General features: G+C 47.3%; 1 protein-coding gene across 1 annotated transcript in view; it reads left to right on the top strand.

Annotated features, from left to right (window-relative positions):
• Positions 1-20,614, top strand: part of LOC148504052 (V-set and immunoglobulin domain-containing protein 2-like) — a 196,695-nt gene that overhangs the window by 7,473 nt on the left and 168,608 nt on the right. The window lies entirely within an intron of this gene.

The following is a 20,614-nucleotide window of genomic DNA, read 5'->3' as shown; positions in this document are numbered from 1 at the left end:
GCCTATACCTCTAACCAGCAACCCCACTATAACTACAGCATGTACAGAGCACCTATGAGTTATTCCTCTGAGCCAGCCTATACTTCTAACCAGCAACCCCACCATAACTACAGTATGTGCAGAGCACCTATGAGTTATTCCACTGAGCCAGCCTATACCTCTGACCAGCAACCCCATTATAACTACAGTATGTGCAGAGCACCTATGAGTTAGCCCACTGAGCCAGCCTATACCTCTAACCAGCAACCCCACCATAATTACAGTATGTGCAGAGCACCTATGAGTTAGGCCACTGAGCCAGCCTATACCTCTAACCAGGAACCCCACTATAACTACAGCATGTGCAGAGCACCTATGAGTTATTCCACTGAGCCAGCCTATACCTCTAACCAGCAATCCCACCGTAACTACAGTATGTGCAGAGCACCTATGAGTTAGGTCACTGAGCCAGCCTATGCCTCTAATCAGCAACCCCACCATAACTACAGTATGTGCAGAGCACCTATGAGTTATTCCTCTGTGCCTGCCTATACCTCTGACCAGCAACTCCACTATAACTACAGTATGTGCAGAGAACCTATGAGTTATTCCACTGAGCCAGCCTATACCTCTAACCAGGAACCCCACTATAACTACAGCATGTGCAGAGCACCTATGAGTTATTCCACTGAGCCTGCCTATACCTCTAACCAGCAACCCCACTATAACTACAGTATTTGCAGAGCACCTATGAGTTAGGCCACTGAGCCAGCCTATGCCTATAATCAGCAACCCCACCATAACTACAGTATGTGCAGAGCATCTATGAGTTATTCCACTGAGCCAGTCTATACCTCTAACCAGTAACTACACTATAACTACAGTATGTTCAGAGCACCTATGAGTTATTCCACTGATCCAGCCTATACCTCTAACCAGCAACCCCACTATAACTACAGCATGTACAGAGCACCTATGAGTTATTCCTCTGAGACAGCCTATACTTCTAACCAGCAACCCCACCATAACTACAGTATGTGCAGAGCACCTATGAGTTATTCCACTGAGCCAGCCTATACCTCTGACCAGCAACCCCATTATAACTACAGTATGTGCAGAGCACCTATGAGTTAGCCCACTGAGCCAGCCTATACCTCTAACCAGCAACCCCACTATAACTACAGTATGTGCAGAGCACCTATGAGTTATTCCACTGAGCCAGCCTATACCTCTGACCAGCAACCCCACTATAACTACAGTATGTGCAGAGCATCTATGAGTTATTCCACCTCTAACCAGCATCCCCACTATAACTACAGTATGTGCAGAGCACCTGTGAGTTAGGCCACTGAGCCAGCCTATACCTCTAACCAGCAACCCAACTATAACTACAGTATGTGCAGAGCACCTGTGAGATAGGCCTCTGAGCCAGCCTATACCTCTAACCAGAAACCCCACTATAACTACAGTATGTGTAGAGCACCTGTGAGTTAGGCCATTGAGCCAGCCTATACCTCTAACCAGCAACCCCATTAAAACTACAGTATGTGCAGAGCACTTATGAGTTATTCCACTGAGCCAGCCTATACCTCTAACCAGCAACCCCACCATAACTACAGTATGTGCAGAGCACCTATGAGTTAGGCCACTGAGCCAGCCAATACCTCTAACCAGCAATTCCACTATAACTACAGTATGTGCAGAGCACCTATGAGTTAAGCCACTGAGCCAGCCTATACCTCTAACCAGCAACCCCACTATAACTACAGTATGTGCAGAGCACCTATGAGTTAGTCCACTGAGCCAGCCTATACCTCTAACCAGCAACCCCACCATAACTACAGCAAGTACAGTGCACCTATGAGTTAGGCCACTGAGCCAGCCTATACCTCTAACCAGCAACCCCACCATAACTACAGTATGTGCAGAGCACCTATGAGTTAGGCCACTGAGCCAGCCTATACCTCTAACCAGCAACCACACCATAACTACGGTATGTGCAGAGCACGTATGAGTTAGGACACAGAGCCAGCCTATACCTCTAACCAGCAACCCCACTATAACTACGGTATGTGCAGAGCACCTATGAATTAGGACACTGAGCCAGCCTATACCTCTAACCAGCAAACCCACCATAACTACAGTATGTGCAGAGCACCTATGAGTTAGGCCACTGAGCCAGCCTCTACCTCTAACCAGCAACCCCACTATAACTACAGTATGTGCAGAGCACCTATGAGTTATTCCACTGAGCCATCCCATACCTCTAACCAGCAACCCCACTATAACTACAGTATGTGCAGAGCACCTATGAGTTATTCCACTGAGCCAGCCTATACATCTAAGCAGCAACCCCACTATAACTACAGTATGTGCAGAGCACCTATGAGTTAGGCCACTGAGCCAGCCTATACCTCTAACCAGGAACTCCACTATAACTACAGCATGTGCAGAGCACCTATGAGTTATTCCACTAAGCCAGCCTATACCTCTAACCAGCAACCCCACTATAACTACAGTATGTGCAGAGCACCTATGAGTTAGGTCACTGAGCCATCCTATACCTCTAACCAGCAACCCAACTATAAGTACAGTATGTGCAGAGCACCTATGAGTTAGGCCACTGAGCCAGCCTATACCTCTAACCAGCAACCCCACCGTAACTACAGTATGTGCAGAGCACCTATGAGTTATTCCACTGAGCCAGCCTGTACCTCTAACCAACAACCCCACTGTAACTACAGTATGTGCAGAGCACCTACGAGTTAGGCCACTGAGCCAGCCTATGCCTCTAACCAGCAACCCCACCATAACTACAGTATGTGCAGAGCATCTATGAGTTATTCCACTGAGCCAGCCTATACCTCTAACCAGCAACCCCACTATAACTACAGTATGGGCAGAGCACCTATGAGTTAGGCCACTGAGCCAGCCTATACCTCTAATCAGCAACCCCACTATAACTACAGTATGTGCAGAGCACCTATGAGTTATTCCACTGAGCCAGCCTATACCTCTAACCAGCAACCCCACTATAACTACAGTATGTGCAGAGCACCTACGAGTTATTCCACTGAGCCTGCCTATACCTCTACCCAGCAACCCCACTATAACTACAGTATTTGCAGAGCACCTATGAGTTAGGCCACTGAGCCAGCCTATACCTCTAACCAGCAACCCCACCATAACTACAGTATGTGCAGAGCACCTATGAGTTATTCCTCTGAGCCTGCCTATACCTCTGACCAGCAACTCCACTATAACTACAGTATGTGCAGAGCACCTATGAGTTATTCCACTGAGCCAGCCTATACCTCTAACCAGCAACCCCACTATAACTACAGTATGTGCAGAGCACCTATGAGTTATGCCACTGAGCCAGCCTATAACTCAACCACCAACCCCACTATAACTACAGTATGTGCAGAGCACCTATGAGTTAGGCCACTGAGCTAGCCTATACCTCTAACCAGCAACCCCACTATAACTACAGTATGTGCAGAGCATCTATGAGTTATTCCACTGAGCCAGCCTATACCTCTAACCAGCAACCCCACTATAACTACAGTATGTGCAGAGCACCTATGAGTTATTCCACTGAGCCAGCTTATACCTCTTACCAGCAACCTCACCGTAACTACAGTATGTGAAGAGCACATATCAGTTATTCCACTGAGCCAGCCTATACCTCTGACCAGCAACCCCACCGTAACTACAGTATGTGCAGAGCACCTATGAGTTATTCCACTGAGCCAGCCTATACCTCTAACCATCAACCCCACTAAAACTACAGTATGTGCAGAGAACCCTTGAGTTATTCCACTGAGCCAGCCTATACCTCTAACCAGCAACCCCACCATAACTACAGTATGTGCAGAGCACCTATGAGTTATTCCACTGAGCCAGCCTATACCTCTAACCAGCAACCCCACCGTAACTGTAGTATGTGCAGAGCACCTATGAGTTATTCCACTGAGCCAGCCTATACCTCTAACCAGCAACCCCCCTGTAACTACAGTATGTGCAGAGCACCTATGAGTTATTCCACTGAGCCAGCCTATACCTCTAATCAGCAACCCCACCGTAACTACAGTATGTGCAGAGCACCTATGAGTTAGGCCACTGAGCCAGCCTATACCTCTGAGCAGCAGCCCACTATAACTACAGTATGTGCAGAGCACCTATGAGTTATTCCACTGAGCCAGCCTATACCTCTAACCAGCAGCCCCACCTTCACTACAGTATGTGCAGAGCACCTATGAGTTATTCCACTGAGCCAGCCTATACGTCTAACCAGCATCCCCACTATAACTACAGTATGTACAGAGCACTTATGAGTTATTCCACTGAGCCAGCCTATTCCTCTGACCAGGAAACCCACTATAACTACAGTATGTACAGAGCATCAATGAGTTATTCCACTGAGCCAGCCTATACCTCTAACCAGCAACCCCACCATACCTACAGTATGTGCAGAGCACCTGTGAGTTATTCCACTGAGCCAGCCTATACCTCTAACCAGCAACCCCACTGTAACGACAGCATGTGCAGAGCACCTGAGTTATTACACTGAGCCAGCCTATACCTCTAACCAGCAACCCCACTATAACTACAGTATGGGCAGAGCACCTATGAGTTATGCCACTGAGCCAGCCTATACCTCTAACCAGGAACCCCACTATAACTACAGTATGTGCAGAGCACCTATGAGTTATTCCACTGAGCCTGCCTATACCTCTAACCAGCAACCCCACTATAACTACAGTATTTGCAGAGCACCTATGAGTTAGGCCACTGAGCCAGCCTATGCCTCTAATCAGCAACCCCACCATAACTACAGTATGTACAGAGCACCTATGAGTTATTCCTCTGAGCCTGCCTATACCTCTGACCAGCAACTCCACTATAACTACAGTATGTGCAGAGCACCTATGAGTTATTCCACTGAGCCAGCCTATACCTCTAACCAGCAACCCCACTATAACTACAGTATGTGCAGAGCACCTATGAGTTATTCCACTGAGCCAGCCTATACCTCTAACCAGCGACCCCACCATAACTACAGTATGTGCAGAGCACCTATGGGTTAGGCCACTGAGCCAGCCTATACCTCAACCACCAACCCCACTATAACTACAGTATGTGCAGAGCACCTATGAGTTAGGCCACTGAGCCAGCCTATACCTCTAACCAGCAACCCCACTATAACTACAGTATGTGCAGAGCATCTATGAGTTATTCCACTGAGCCAGCCCATACCTCTAACCAGCAACCCCACAATAACTACAGTATGTGCAGAGCACCTATGAGTTATTCCACTGAGCCAGCTTATACCTCTTACCAGCAACTCCTCCGTAACTACAGTATGTGCAGAGCACCTATCAGTTTTTCCACTGAGCCAGCCTATACCTCTGACCAGCAACCCCACCGTAACTACAGAATGTGCAGAGCACCTATGAGTTATTCCACTGAGCCAGCCTATACCTCTAACCAGCAACCCCACTATAACTACAGTATGTGCAGAGCACCTATGAGTTATTCCACTGAGCCAGCCTATACCTCTAACCAGAAACCCCACCATAACTACAGTATGAACAGAGCACCTATGAGATATTCCACTGAGCCAGCCTATACCTCTAACCAGCATCCCCACCTTAACTACAGTATGTGCAGAGTACCTATGAGTTAGGCCACTGAGCCAGCCTATACCTCTGACCAGCAGCCCACTATAACTACAGTATGTGCAGAGCACCTATGAGTTATTCCACTGAGCCAGCCTATACCTCTAACCAGCAGCCCCACCTTCACTACAGTATGTGCAGAGCACCTATGAGTTATTCCACTGAGCCAGCCTATACCTCTAACCAGCAACCCCACTATAACTACAGTATGTGCAGAGCACCTATGAGTTATTCCACTGAGCCAGCCTATACCTCTAACCAGTAACTACACTATAACTACAGTATGTGCAGAGCACCTATGGGTTATTCCACTGAGCCAGCCTATACCTCTAACCAGCAACCCCACTATAACTACAGTATGTGCAGAGCACCTATGAGTTATTCCACTGAGCCAGCCTTTTCCTCTGACCAGGAAACCCACTATAACTACAGTATGTACAGAGAATCAATGAGTTATTCCACTGAGCCAGCCTATACCTCTAACCAGCAACCCCACCATACCTACAGTATGTACAGACTACCTATGAGTTATTCCACTGAGCCATCCTATACCTCTAACCAGCAACCCCACCGTAACTACAGCATGTGCAGAGCACCTATGAGTTAGGCCACTGAGCCAGCCTATACCTCTAACCAGCAACCCTACTATAACTACAGTATGAACAGAGCACCTATGAGTTATTCCACTAAGCCAGCCTATACCTCTAACCAGAAACCCCACTATAACTACAGTATGTGCAGAGCACCTATGAGATATTCCACTGAGCCAGCCTATACCTCTAACCAGCAACCCCACTGTAACGACAGCATGTACAGAGCACCTATGAGTTATTACACTGAGCCAGCCAATACCTCTGACCAGCAACCCCACTATAACTACAGTATGTGCAGAGCACCTATGAGTTAGACAACTGAGCCAGCCTATAACTTTGACCAACAACCCCACCAAAACTTCAGTATGTGCAGAGCATCTATGAGTTATTCCACTAAGCCAGCCTATACCTCTAACCAGCAACCCCACAATAGCTACAGTATGTACAGAGCACCTATGAGTTATTCCACTGAGCCAGCCTATACCTCTAACCAGCAACTCCACTATAACTACAGTATGGGCAGAGCACCTATGAGTTATTCCACTAAGCCAGCCTATACCTCTTACCAGCAACCCCACCATAACTAGAGTATATGCAGAGCACCTGTGAGTTAGGCCACTGAGCCAGCCCATACCTCTAACCAGCAACCCCACCATAACTACAGTATGTGCAGAGCACCTGTGAGTTAGGCCACTGAGCCAGCCTATACCTCTAACCAGCAACCCCACTATAACTACAGTATGTACAGAGCACCTATGAGTTATTCCACTGAGCCAGCCTATACCTCTAACCAGCAACCCCACTATAACTACAGTATGTACAGAGCACCTATGAGATAGGCCACTGAGCCAGCCTATACCTCTAACCAGCAACACCACTATAACTACAGTATGTGCAGAGCACTTATGAGTTATTCCACTGAGCCATCCTATACCTCTAACCAGCAACCCCACTATAACTACAATATGTGCAGAGCACCTATGAGTTAGGCCACTGAGCCAGCCTATACCTGTAACCAGCAACCCCACCATAACTACAGTATGCACCTATGAGTTAGGCCTCTGAGCCAGCCTATACCTCTAACCAGCAACCCCACTATAACTACAGTATGTGCAGAGCACCTATGAGTTATTCCACTAAACCAGCCTATACCTCTATCCAGCAACCCCACTGTAACTACAGCATGTGCAGAGCACCTATGAGTTAGGCCACTGAGCCAGCCTATACCTCTAACCAGCAACCCCACTATAACTACAGTATGAACAGAGCACCTATGAGTTATTCCACTAAGCCAGCCTATACCTCTAACCAGCAACCCCACTATAACTACAGTATGTGCAGAGCACCTATGAGTTATTCCACTGAGCCAGCCTATACCTCTAACCAGCAACCCCACTATAACTACAGTATGTGCAGAGCATCTGTGAATTAGGCCACTGAGCCAGCCTATACCTCTAACCAGCAACCCCACTATAACTACAGTATGTGCAGAGCACCTATGAGTTAGGCCACTGAGCGAGCCTATACCTCTAACCTGCAACCCCACTATAACTACAGTATGTGCAGAGCACCCATGAGTTATTCCACTGAGCCAGCCTATACTTCTAACCAGCAACCCCACTATAACTACAGTATGTGCAGAGCACCCATGAGTTATTCCACTGAGCCAGCCTATACTTCTAACCAGCAACCCCACTATAACTACAGTATGTGCAGAGCACCTATGAGTTATTCCACTGAGCCAGACTATACCTCTAACCAGCAACCCCACTATAACTACAGTATGTACAGAGCACCTATGAGTTAGGCCACTGAGCCAGCCTATACCTCTAACCAGCAACCCCACCATAACTACAGTATGTGCAGAGCATCTATGAATTATTCCACTGAGCCAGCCTATACCTCTAACCAGCAACCCCACTATAACTACAGTATGTGCAGAGCATCTGTGAGTTAGGCCACTGAGCCAGCCTATACCTCTAACCAGCAACCCCACTATAACTACAGTATGTGCAGAGCATCTATGAATTATTCCCCTGAGTCAGCCTATACCTCTAAACAGCAACCCCACTGTAACTACAATATGTGCAGAGCACCTATGATTTATTCCACTGAGCCAGCCTATTCCTCTTACCAGCAACCCCACCATAACTACAGTATGTGCAGAGCACCTATGAGTTATTCCACTGAGCCAGCCTATACCTCTTACCAGCAACCCCACCATAACTACAGTATGTGCAGAGCACCTATGAGTTATTCCACTGAGCCAGCCTATACCTCTGACCAGCAACCCCACCGTAACTACAGTATGTGCAGAGCACCTTTGAGTTATTCTACTGAGCAATCCTATACCTCTAACCAGCAACCCCACTATAACTACAGTATGTGCAGAGCACCTATGAGTTATTCCACTGAGCCAGCCTATACCTCTAACCAGCAACCCCACTATAACTACGGTATGTGCAGAGCACCTATGAGTTATTCCACTGAGCCAGCCTATACCTCTGACCAGCAACCCCACCGTAACTACAGCATGTGCAGAGCACCTATGAGTTATTCCACTGAGCCAGCCTATACCTCTAACCAGCAACCCCTCCGTAAGTACAGTATGTGCAGAGCACCTATGAGTTAATCCACTGAGCCAGCCTATACCTCTAACCAACAACCGCACCGTAACTACAGTATGTGCAGAGCACCTATGAATTATTCCACTGAGCCAGCCTATACCTCTAACCAGCAACCCCACCATAACTACAGTATGTGCAGAGCACCTATGAGTTATTCCACTGAGCCAGCCTAAACCTCTAACCAGCAACCCCACCGTAACTACAGTATGTACAGAGAACCCATGAGTTATTCCACTGAGCCAGCCTATACCTCTAACCAGCAACCCCATTATAACTACAGTATGTGCAGAGCACCAATGAATTAGGACACTGAGCCAGCCTATACCTCTAACCAGCAACCCCACCATAACTACAGTATGTGCAGAGCACCTATGAGTTAGGACACTGAGCCAGCATATACCTCTAACCAACAAACCCACCATAACTACAGTATGTGCAGAGCACCTATGAGTTAGGCCACTGAGCCAGCCTATACCTCTAACCAGCAACCCCACTATAACTACAGTATGTGCAGAGCACCTATGAGTTATTCCACTGAGCCAGCCTATACCTCTAACCAGCATCCCCACTATAACTACAGAATGTGCAGAGCATCTATGAGTTAGGCCACTGAGCCAGCCTATACCTCTAACAAGGAACCCCACTATAACTACAGCATGTGCAGAGCACCTATGAGTTATTCCACTAAGCCAGCCTATACCTCTAACCAGCAACCCCACTATAACTACAGTATGTGCAGAGCACCTATGAGTTAGGCCACTGAGCCAGCCTATACCTCTAACCAACAACCCCACTGTAACTACAGTATGTGCAGAGCACCTATGAGTTAGGCCACTGAGCCAGCCTATACCTCTGACCAGCAACTCCACTATAACTACAGTATGTGCAGAGCACCTATGAGTTATTCCACTGAGCCAGCCTATACCTCTAACCAGCAACCCCACTATAACTACAGTATGGGCAGAGCACCTATGAGTTATTCCAGTGAGCCAGCCTATACCTCTAACCAGCAACCCCACTATAACTACAGTATGTGCAGAGCACCTATGAGTTAGTCCACTGAGCTAGCCTATACCTCTAACCAGCAACCCCACTCTACAGTATGGGCAGAACACCTATGAGTTATTCCACTGAGCCAGCCTATACCTCAACCACCAACCCCACTATAACTACAGTATGTGCAGAGCACCTATGAGTTAGTCCACTGAGCTAGCCTATACCGCTAACCAGCAAGCCCACTATAACTACAGTATGTGCAGAGCACCTATGAGTTATTACACTGAGCCAGCTTATACCTCTTACCAGCAACCCCTCCGTAACTACAGTATGTGCAGAGCACCTATGAGTTATTACACTGAGCCAGCTTATACCTCTTACCAGCAACCCCTCCATAACTACAGTATGTGCAGAGCACCTATCAGTTATTCCACTGAGCCAGCCTATACCTCTGACCAGCAACCCCACCGTAACTACAGTATGTGCAGAGCACCTATGAGTTATTCCACTGAGCCAGCCTATACCTCTAACCAGCAACAACACTATAACTACAGTATGTGCAGAGCACCTATGAGTTATTCCACTGAGCCAGCCTATACCTCTAACCAGCAACCCCACCATAACTACAGTATGTGCAGAGCACCTATGAGTTATTCCACTGAGCCAGCCTATACCTCTAACCAGCAACCCCACCGTAACTGTAGTATGTGCAGAGCACCTATGAGTTAGGCCACTGAGCCAGCCTATACCTCTAACCAGCAACCCCACCGTAACTACAGTATGTGCAGAGCACCTATGAGTTAGGCCACTGAGCCAGCCTATACCTCTGACCAGCAGCCCACTATAACTACAGTATGTGCAGAGCACCTATGAGTTATTCCACTGAGCCAGCCTATACCTCCAACCAGCAGCCCCACCTTCCCTACAGTATGTGCACAGCACCTATGAGTTATTTCACTGAGCCAGCCTATACGTCTAACCAGCAACCCCACTATAACTACAGTATGTACAGAGCACCTATGAGTTATTCCACTGAGCCAGCCTATACCTCTAACCAGTAACTACACTATAACTACAGTATGTGCAGAGCACCTATGAGTTATTCCACTGAGCCAGCCTATACCTCTAACCAGGAACCCCACTATAACTACAGTATGTGCAGAGCATCTATGAGTTATTCCACTGAGCCAGCCTATTCCTCTGACCAGCAAACCCACTATAACTACAGTATGTACAGAGCATCTATGAGTTATTCCACTGAGCCAGCCTATACCTCTAACCAGCAACCCCACTATAACTACAGTATGTGCAGAGCACCTATGAGTTATTCCACTGAGCCAGCCTATACCTCTAACCAGCAACCCCACCATAACTACAGTATGTGCAGAGCACCTGTGAGTTAGGCCACTGAGCCAGCCTATACCTCTAACAAGCAACACCTCTATAACTACAGTATGTGCAGAGCACCTATGAGTTATTCCACTGAGCCAGCCTATACCTCTAACCAGCAACCCCACTATAACTACAGTATGTGCAGAGCACCTATGAGTTAGGACACTGAGCCAGCCTATACCTCTAACCAGCAACCCCACCATAACTACAGTATGCACCTATGAGTTAGGCCACTGAGCCAGCCTATACCTCTAACCAGCAACCCCACTATAACTACAGTATGTACAGAGCACCTATGAGTTAGGCCACTGAGCCAGCCTATACCTCTAACCAGCAACACCTCTATAACTACAGTATGTGCAGAGCACCTATGAGTTATTCCACTGAGCCAGCCTATACCTCTAACCAGCAACCCCACTATAACTACAGTATGTGCAGAGCACCTATGAGTTAGGACACTGAGCCAGCCTATACCTCTAACCAGCAACCCCATCATAACTACAGTATGCACCTATGAGTTAGGCCACTGAGCCAGCCTATACCTCTAACCAGCAACCCCACTATAACTACAGTATGTGCAGAGCACCTATGAGTTGTTCCACTAAGCCAGCCTATACCTCTAACCAGCAACCCCACCATAACTACAGTATGTGCAGAGCACCTATGAGTTATTCCACTGAGCCATCCTATACCTCTAACCAGCAACCCCACTATAACTACAGTATGTGCAGAGCACCTATGAGTTATTCCACTAAGCCAGCCTATACCTCTAACCATCAACCCCACCGTAACGTCAGTATGTGCATAGCATCTATGAGTTATTCCCCTGAACCAGCCTATACCTCTAACCAACAACCCCACTGTAACTACAGCATGTGCAGAGCACCTATGAGTTATTCCACTGAGCCAGCCTATACCTCTAACCAGCAACCCCACTATAACTACAGTATGAACAGAGCACCTATGAGTTATTCCACTGAGCCATACTATACCTCTAACCAGCAACCCCACTGTAACTACAGCATGTGCAGAGCACCTATGAGTTATTCCACTGAGCCAGCCTATACCTCTAACCAGCAACCCCACTATAACTACAGTATGAACAGAGCACCTATGAGTTATTCCACTAAGCCAGCCTATACCTCTAACCAGCAACCCCACTGTAACGACAGCATGTGCAGAGCACCTATGAGTTATTACACTGAGCCAGCCTATACCTCTAACCAGCAACCCCACTATAACTACAGTATGTGCAGAGCACCTATGAGTTAGGCCACTGAGCCATCCTATACCTCTAACCAGCAACCCCACTATAACTACAGTATGTACAGAGCACCTATGAGTTATTACACTGAGCCAGCCTATACCTCTAACCAGCAACCCCACTATAAGTACAGTATGTGCAGAGCACCTATGAGTTATTCCACTGAGCCAGACTATACCTCTAACCAGCAACCCCACTATAACTACAGTATGTACAGAGCACATATGAGTTATTACACTGAGCCAGCCTATACCTCTGACCAGCAACCCCACTATAACTACAGTATGTGCAGAGCACCTATGAGTTAGGCCACTGAGCCATCCTATACCTCTAACCAGCAACTACACTGTAACTACAGTATGTGCAGAGCACCTATGAGTTATTCCACTGAGCCATCCTATACCTCTAACCAGCAACTACACTGTAACTACAGTATGTACAGAGCACCTATGAGTTAGACCACTGAGCCAGCCTATAACTTTGACCAGCAACCCTACCATAACTTCAGTATGTGCAGAGCATCTATGAGTTATTCCACTGAACCAGCCTATACCTCTAACCAGCAACCCCACTATAACTACAGTATGTACAGAGCACCTATGAGTTATTCCACTGAGCCAGCCTATACCTCTAACCAGCAACTCCACTATAACTACAGTATGGGCAGAGCACCTATGAGTTATTCCACTAAGCCAGCCTATACCTCTTACCAGCAACCCCACCATAACTAGAGTATGTGCAGAGCACCTGTGAGTTAGGCCACTGAGCCAGCCCATACCTCTAACCAGCAACCCCACCATAACTACAGTATGTGCAGAGCACCTGTGAGTTAGGCCACTGAGCCAGCCTATACCTCTAACCAGCAACACCACTATAACTACAGTATGTGCAGAGCACCTATGAGTTATTCCACTGTGCCATCCTATACCTCTAACCAGCAACCCCTTTATAATTACAGTATGTGCAGAGCACCTATGAGTTATTCCACTGAGCCAGCCTATACCTCTGACCAGCAACCCCACTATAACTACAGTATGTGCAGAGCACCTATGAGTTATTCCACTGAGCCAGCCTATATCTCTAACCAGCAACCCCACTATAACTACAGTATGTGCAGAGCACCTATGAGTTATTCCACTGAGCCAGCTGTTACCTGTGACCAGCAACCCCACTATAACTACAGTATTTGGAGAGCACCTATGAGTTAGGCCACTGAGCCAGCCTATACCTCTAATCAGCAACCCCACCATAACTACAGTATGTGCAGAGCATCTATGAGTTATTCCACTAAGCCAGCCTTTACCTCTAACCAGCAACCCCATTATAACTACAGTATGTGCAGAGCACCTATGAGTTATTCCACTGAGCCAGCCTATACCTCTATATACCTCTGACCAGCAACCCCACTATAACTACAGTATGTGCAAAGCACCTATGAGTTATTCCACTGAGCCAGCCTATACCTCTAGCCAGCAACCCCACCGTAACTACACTATGTGCAGAGCACCTATGAGCTATTCCACTGAGCCATCCTATACCTCTAACCAGCAACCCCACTATAACTACAGTATGTGCAGAGCACCTATGAGTTATTCCACTAAGCCAGCCTATACCTCTAACCAGCAACCCCACTATAACTACAGTATGTGCAGAGCACCTATGAGTTATTCCACTAAGCCAGCCTGTACTTCTATATACCTCTGACCAGCAACCTCACTATAACTACAGTATGTGCAAAGCACCTATGAGTTATTCCAGTGAGCCAGCCTATACCTCTAACCAGCAACCCCACCGTAACTACAGTATGTGCAGAGAAGCCATGAGTTATTCCACTAAGCCAGCCTCTACCTCTAACCAGCAATCCCACCATAACTACAGTAATTGCAGAGCACCTATGAGTTATTCCACTGAGCCAGCCTATACCTCTGACCAGCAACCCCACCATAACTACAGTATGTGCAGAGCACCTATGAGTAATTCCACTGAGCCATCCTATACCTCTAACCAGCAACCCCACCATAACTACAGTATGTGCAGAGCACCTATGAGTTAGGCCCCTGAGCCAGCTGTTACCTCTGACCAGCAACCCCACCATAACTACAGTATGTGCAGAGCACCTATGAGTTATTCCACTGAGCCAGCCTATACCTCTGACCAGCAACCCCACTATAACTACAGTATGTGCAGAGCACCTATGAGTTATTCCACTAAGCCAGCCTATACCTCTAACCAGCTACCCCACTGTAACTACAGTATGTGCAGAGCACCCATGAGTTATTCCACTGAGCCAGCTGTTACCTCTGACCAGCAACCCCACCATAACTACAGTAGGTGCAGAGTACCTATGAGTTATTCCACTAAGCCAGCCTATACCTCTAACCAGCAACCCCACTATAACTACAGTATGTGCAGAGAACCCATGAGTTATTCCACTGAGCCAGCCTATACCTCTAACCAGCAACTCCACTATAACTGCAGTATGTGCAAAGCATTTATGAGTTATTCCACTGAGCCAGCCTATACCTCTAACCAGCAACCCCACTATAACTACAGTATGTGCAGAGCACCTATGAGTTAGGCCACTGAGCCAGCCTATATCTCTAACCAGCAACCCCACTATAACTACAGTATGTGCAGAGCACCTATGAGTTATTCCACTGAGCCAGCCTATACCTCTAACCAGCAACCAAACTATAACTACAGTATGTGCAGAGCATCTATGAGTTATTCCACTGAGCCAGCCTATACCTCTAACCAGCAACCCCACTATAACTACAGTATGTGCAGAGCACCTATGAGTTAGGCCACTGAGCCAGCCTATACCTCTAACCAGCAACCCCACCATAACTACAGTATGTGCAGAGCACCTATGAGTTATTCCACTAAGCCAGCCTTTACCTCTAACCAGCAACCCCACTATAACTACAGTATGTGCAGAGCACCTATGAGTTATTCCACTGAGCCAGCCTATACCTCTATATACCTCTGACCAGCAACCCCACTATAACTACAGTATGTGCAAAGCACCTATGAGTTATTCCACTGAGCCAGCCTATACCTCTAACCAGCAACCCCACCGTAACTACACTATGTGCAGAGCACCTATGAGTTATTCCACTGAGCCATCCTATACCTTTAACCAGCAACCCCACTATAACTACAGTATGTGCAGAGCACCTATGAGTTATTCCACTAAGCCAGCCTATACCTCTAACCAGCAACCCCACCGTAACTACAGTATGTGCAGAGAACCCATGAGTATTTCCACTAAGCCAGCCTATACCTCTAACCAGCAACCCGACTATAACTACAGTATGTGCAGAGCACCTATGAGGTATTTCACTAAGCCAGCCTATACCTCTAACCAGCAACCCCACTATAACAACAGTATGTGCAGAGCACCTATGAGTTATTCCACTAAGCCAGCCTGTACTTCTATATACCTCTGACCAGCAACCCCACTATAACTACAGTATGTGCAAAGCACCTATGAGTTATTCCACTGAGCCAGCCTATACCTCTAACCAGCAACCCCACCATAACTACAGTATGTGCAGAGAACCCATGAGTTATTCCACTAAGCCAGCGTATACCTCTAACCAGCAACCCCACCATAACTACAGTAATAGCAGAGCACCTATGAGTTATTCCACTGAGCCAGCCTATACCTCTGACAAGCAACCCCACCATAACTACAGTATGTGCACAGCACCTATGAGTAATTCCACTGAGCCATCCTATACCTCTAACCAGCAACCCCACCATAACTACAGTATGTGCAGAGCACCTATGAGTTAGGCCCCTGAGCCAGCTGTTACCTCTGACCAGCAACCCCACCATAACTACAGTATGTGCAGAGCACCTGTGAGTTATTCCACTGAGCCAGCCTACACCTCTAACCAGCAACCCCACTATAACTACAGTATGTGCAGAGAAACCATGAGTTATTTCACTGAGCCAGCCTATACTTCTAACCAGCAACCCCACTATAACTACAGTATGTGCAGAGCACCTATGAGTTAGGCCACTGAGCCAGCCTATACCTCTAACCAGCAACCCCACCATAACTACAGTATGTGCAGAGTACCTATGAGTTATTCCACTGAGCCAGCCTATACCTCTGACCAGCAACCCCACTATAACTACAGTATGTGCAGAGCACCTATGAGTTATTCCACTAAGCCAGCCTATACCTCTAACCAGCAACCCCACTATAACTACAGAATGTGCAGAGCACCTATGAGTTAGGCCACTGAGCCAGCCTATACCTCTAACCAGGAACCCCACTATAACTACAGCATGTGCAGAGCACCTATGAGTTATTCCACTAAGCCAGCCTATACCTCTAACCAGCAACCCCACTATAACTACAGTATGTGCAGAGAACCCATGAGTTATTCCACTGAGCCAGCCTATACCTCTAACCAGCAACTCCACTATAACTACAGTATGTGCAAAGCACTTATGAGTTATTCCACTGAGCCAGCCTATACCTCTAACCAGCAACCCCACTATAACTACAGTATGTGCAGAGCACCTATGAGTTAGGCCACTGAGCCAGCCTATACCTCTAACCAGCAACCCCACTATAACTACAGTATGTGCAGAGCACCTATGAGTTATTCCACTGAGCCAGCCTATACCTCTAACCAGCAACCCCACTATAACTACAGTATGTGCAGAGCACCTATGAGTTAGGCCACTGAGCCAGCCTATACCTCTAACCAGCAACCCCACCATAACTACAGTATGTGCAGAGCACCCATGAGTTATTCCACTGAGCCAGCCTATACCTCTAACCAGCAACCCCACTATAACTACAGTATGTGCAGAGAAACCATGAGTTATTCCACTAAGCCAGCCTATACTTCTAACCAGCAACCCCACTATAACTACAGTATGTGCAGAGCACCTATGAGTTAGGCCACTGAGCCAGCCTATACCTCTAACCAGCAACCCCACCATAACTACAGTATGTGCAGAGTACCTATGAGTTATTCCACTAAGCCAGCCTATACCTCTAACCAGCAACCCCACTATAACTACAGTATGTGCAGAGAAACCATGAGTTATTCCACTGAGCCAGCCTATACTTCTAACCAGCAACCCCACTATAACTACAGTATGTGCAGAGCACCTATGAGTTAGGCCACTGAGCCAGCCTGTACCTCTAACCAGCAACCCCACTATAACTACAGTATGTGCAGAGCACCTATGAGTTATTCCACTAAGCCAGCCTTTACCTCTAACCAGCAACCCCACTATAACTACAGTATGTTCAGAGCACCTATGAGTTATTCCACTGAGCCAGCCTATACCTCTATATACCTCTGACCAGCAACCCCACTATAACTACAGTATGTGCAATGCACCTATGAGTTATTCCACTGAGCCAGCCTATACCTCTAACCAGCAACCCCACCGTAACTACACTATGTGCAGAGCACCTATGAGTTATTCCACTGAGCCAGCCTATACCTCTAACCAGCAACCCCACTATAACTACAGTATGTGCAGAGCACCTATGAGTTATTCCACTGAGCCAGCCTATACCTCTAACCAGCAACCCCACTATAACTACAGTATGTGCAGAGCATCTATGAGTTATTCCACTGAGCCAGCCTATACCTCTAACCAGCAACCCCACTATAACTACAGTATGTGCAGAGCACCTATGAGTTAGGCCACTGAGCCAGCCTATACCTCTAACCAGCAACCCCACCGTAACTACAGTATGTGCAGAGCACCTATGAGTTATTCCACTGAGCCAGCGTATACCTCTAACCAGCAACCCCACCGTAACTACAGTATGTGCAGAGCACCTATGAGTTATTCCACTGAGCCAGCCTATACTTCTAACCAGCAACCCAACCGTAACTACAGCATGTGCAGAGCACCTATGAGTTAGGCCACTGAGCGAGCCTATACCTCTAACCAGCAACCCCACTATAACTACAGCATGTGCAGAGCACCTATGAGTTATTCCACTGAGCCAGCCTATACCTCTAACCAGCAACCCCACTATAACTACAGTATGTGCAGAGCACCTATGAGTTAGGCCACTGAGCCAGCCTATACCTCTAACCAGCAACCCCACCATAACTACAGTATGTGCAGAGCACCTATGAGTTATTCCACTAAGCCAGCCTTTACCTCTAACCAGCAACCCCACTATAACTACAGTATGTGCAGAGCACCTATGAGTTATTCCACTGAGCCAGCCTATACCTCTATATACCTTTAACCAGCAACCCCACTATAACTACAGTATGTGCAGAGCACCTATGAGTTATTCCACTAAGCCAGCCTATACCTCTAACCAGCAACCCCACCGTAACTACAGTATGTGCAGAGAACCCATGAGTTATTCCACTAAGCCAGCCTATACCTCTAACCAGCAACCCGACTATAACTACAGTATGTGCAGAGCACCTATGAGGTATTCCACTAAGCCAGCCTATACCTCTAACCAGCAACCCCACTATAACAACAGTATGTGCAGAGCACCTATGAGTTATTCCACTAAGCCAGCCTGTACTTCTATATACCTCTGACCAGCAACCCCACTATAACTACAGTATGTGCAAAGCACCTATGAGTTATTCCACTGAGCCAGCCTATACCTCTAACCAGCAACTCCACCATAACTACAGTATGTGCAGAGAACCCATGAGTTATTCCACTAAGCCAGCGTATACCTCTAACCAGCAACCCCACCATAACTACAGTAATAGCAGAGCACCTATGAGTTATTCCACTGAGCCAGCCTATACCTCTGACAAGCAACCCCACCATAACTACAGTATGTGCACAGCACCTGAGTAATTCCACTGAGCCATCCTATACCTCTAACCAGCAACCCCACCATAACTACAGTATGTGCAGAGCACCTATGAGTTAGGCCCCTGAGCCAGCTGTTACCTCTGACCAGCAACCCCACCATAACTACAGTATGTGCAGAGCACCTGTGAGTTATTCCACTGAGCCAGCCTATACCTCTAACCAGCAACCCCACTATAACTATAGTATGTGCAGAGAAACCATGAGTTATTCCACTGAGCCAGCCTATACTTCTAACCAGCAACCCCACTATAACTACAGTATGTGCAGAGCACCTATGAGTTAGGCCACTGAGCCAGCCTATACCTCTAACCAGCAACCCCACCATAACTACAGTATGTGCAGAGTACCTATGAGTTATTCCACTGAGCCAGCCTATACCTCTGACCAGCAACCCCACTATAACTACAGTATGTGCAGAGCACCTATGAGTTATTCCACTAAGCCAGCCTATACCTCTAACCAGCAACCCCACTATAACTACAGAATGTGCAGAGCACCTATGAGTTAGGCCACTGAGCCAGCCTATACCTCTAACCAGGAACCCCACTATAACTACAGCATGTGCAGAGCACCTATGAGTTATTCCACTAAGCCAGCCTATACCTCTAACCAGCAACCCCACTATAACTACAGTATGTGCAGAGAACCCATGAGTTATTCCACTGAGCCAGCCTATACCTCTAACCAGCAACCCCACTATAACTACAGTATGTGCAGAGCACCTATGAGTTAGGCCACTGAGCCAGCCTATACCTCTAACCAGCAACCCCACTATAACTACAGTATGTGCAGAGCACCTATGAGTTATTCCACTGAGCCAGCCTATACCTCTAACCAGCAACCCCACTATAACTACAGTATGTGCAGAGCACCTATGAGTTAGGCCACTGAGCCAGCCTATACCTCTAACCAGCAACCCCACCATAACTACAGTATGTGCAGAGCACCCATGAGTTATTCCACTGAGCCAGCCTATACCTCTAACCAGCAACCCCACTATAACTACAGTATGTGCAGAGAAACCATGAGTTATTCCACTGAGCCAGCCTATACTTCTAACCAGCAACCCCACTATAACTACAGTATGTGCAGAGAACCCATGAGTTATTCCACTAAGCCAGCGTATACCTCTAACCAGCAACCCCACCATAACTACAGTAATAGCAGAGCACCTATGAGTTAGGCCACTGAGCCAGCCTATACTTCTAACCAGCAACCCCACTATAACTACAGTATGTG

This window comes from Taudactylus pleione, unplaced genomic scaffold, assembly GCF_031769625.1.
Source record: "Taudactylus pleione unplaced genomic scaffold, aTauple2 ptg000469l, whole genome shotgun sequence".
Taxonomy (NCBI): domain Eukaryota; kingdom Metazoa; phylum Chordata; class Amphibia; order Anura; family Myobatrachidae; genus Taudactylus; species Taudactylus pleione.
This window is presented reverse-complemented; position numbering and strand designations above follow the sequence as displayed.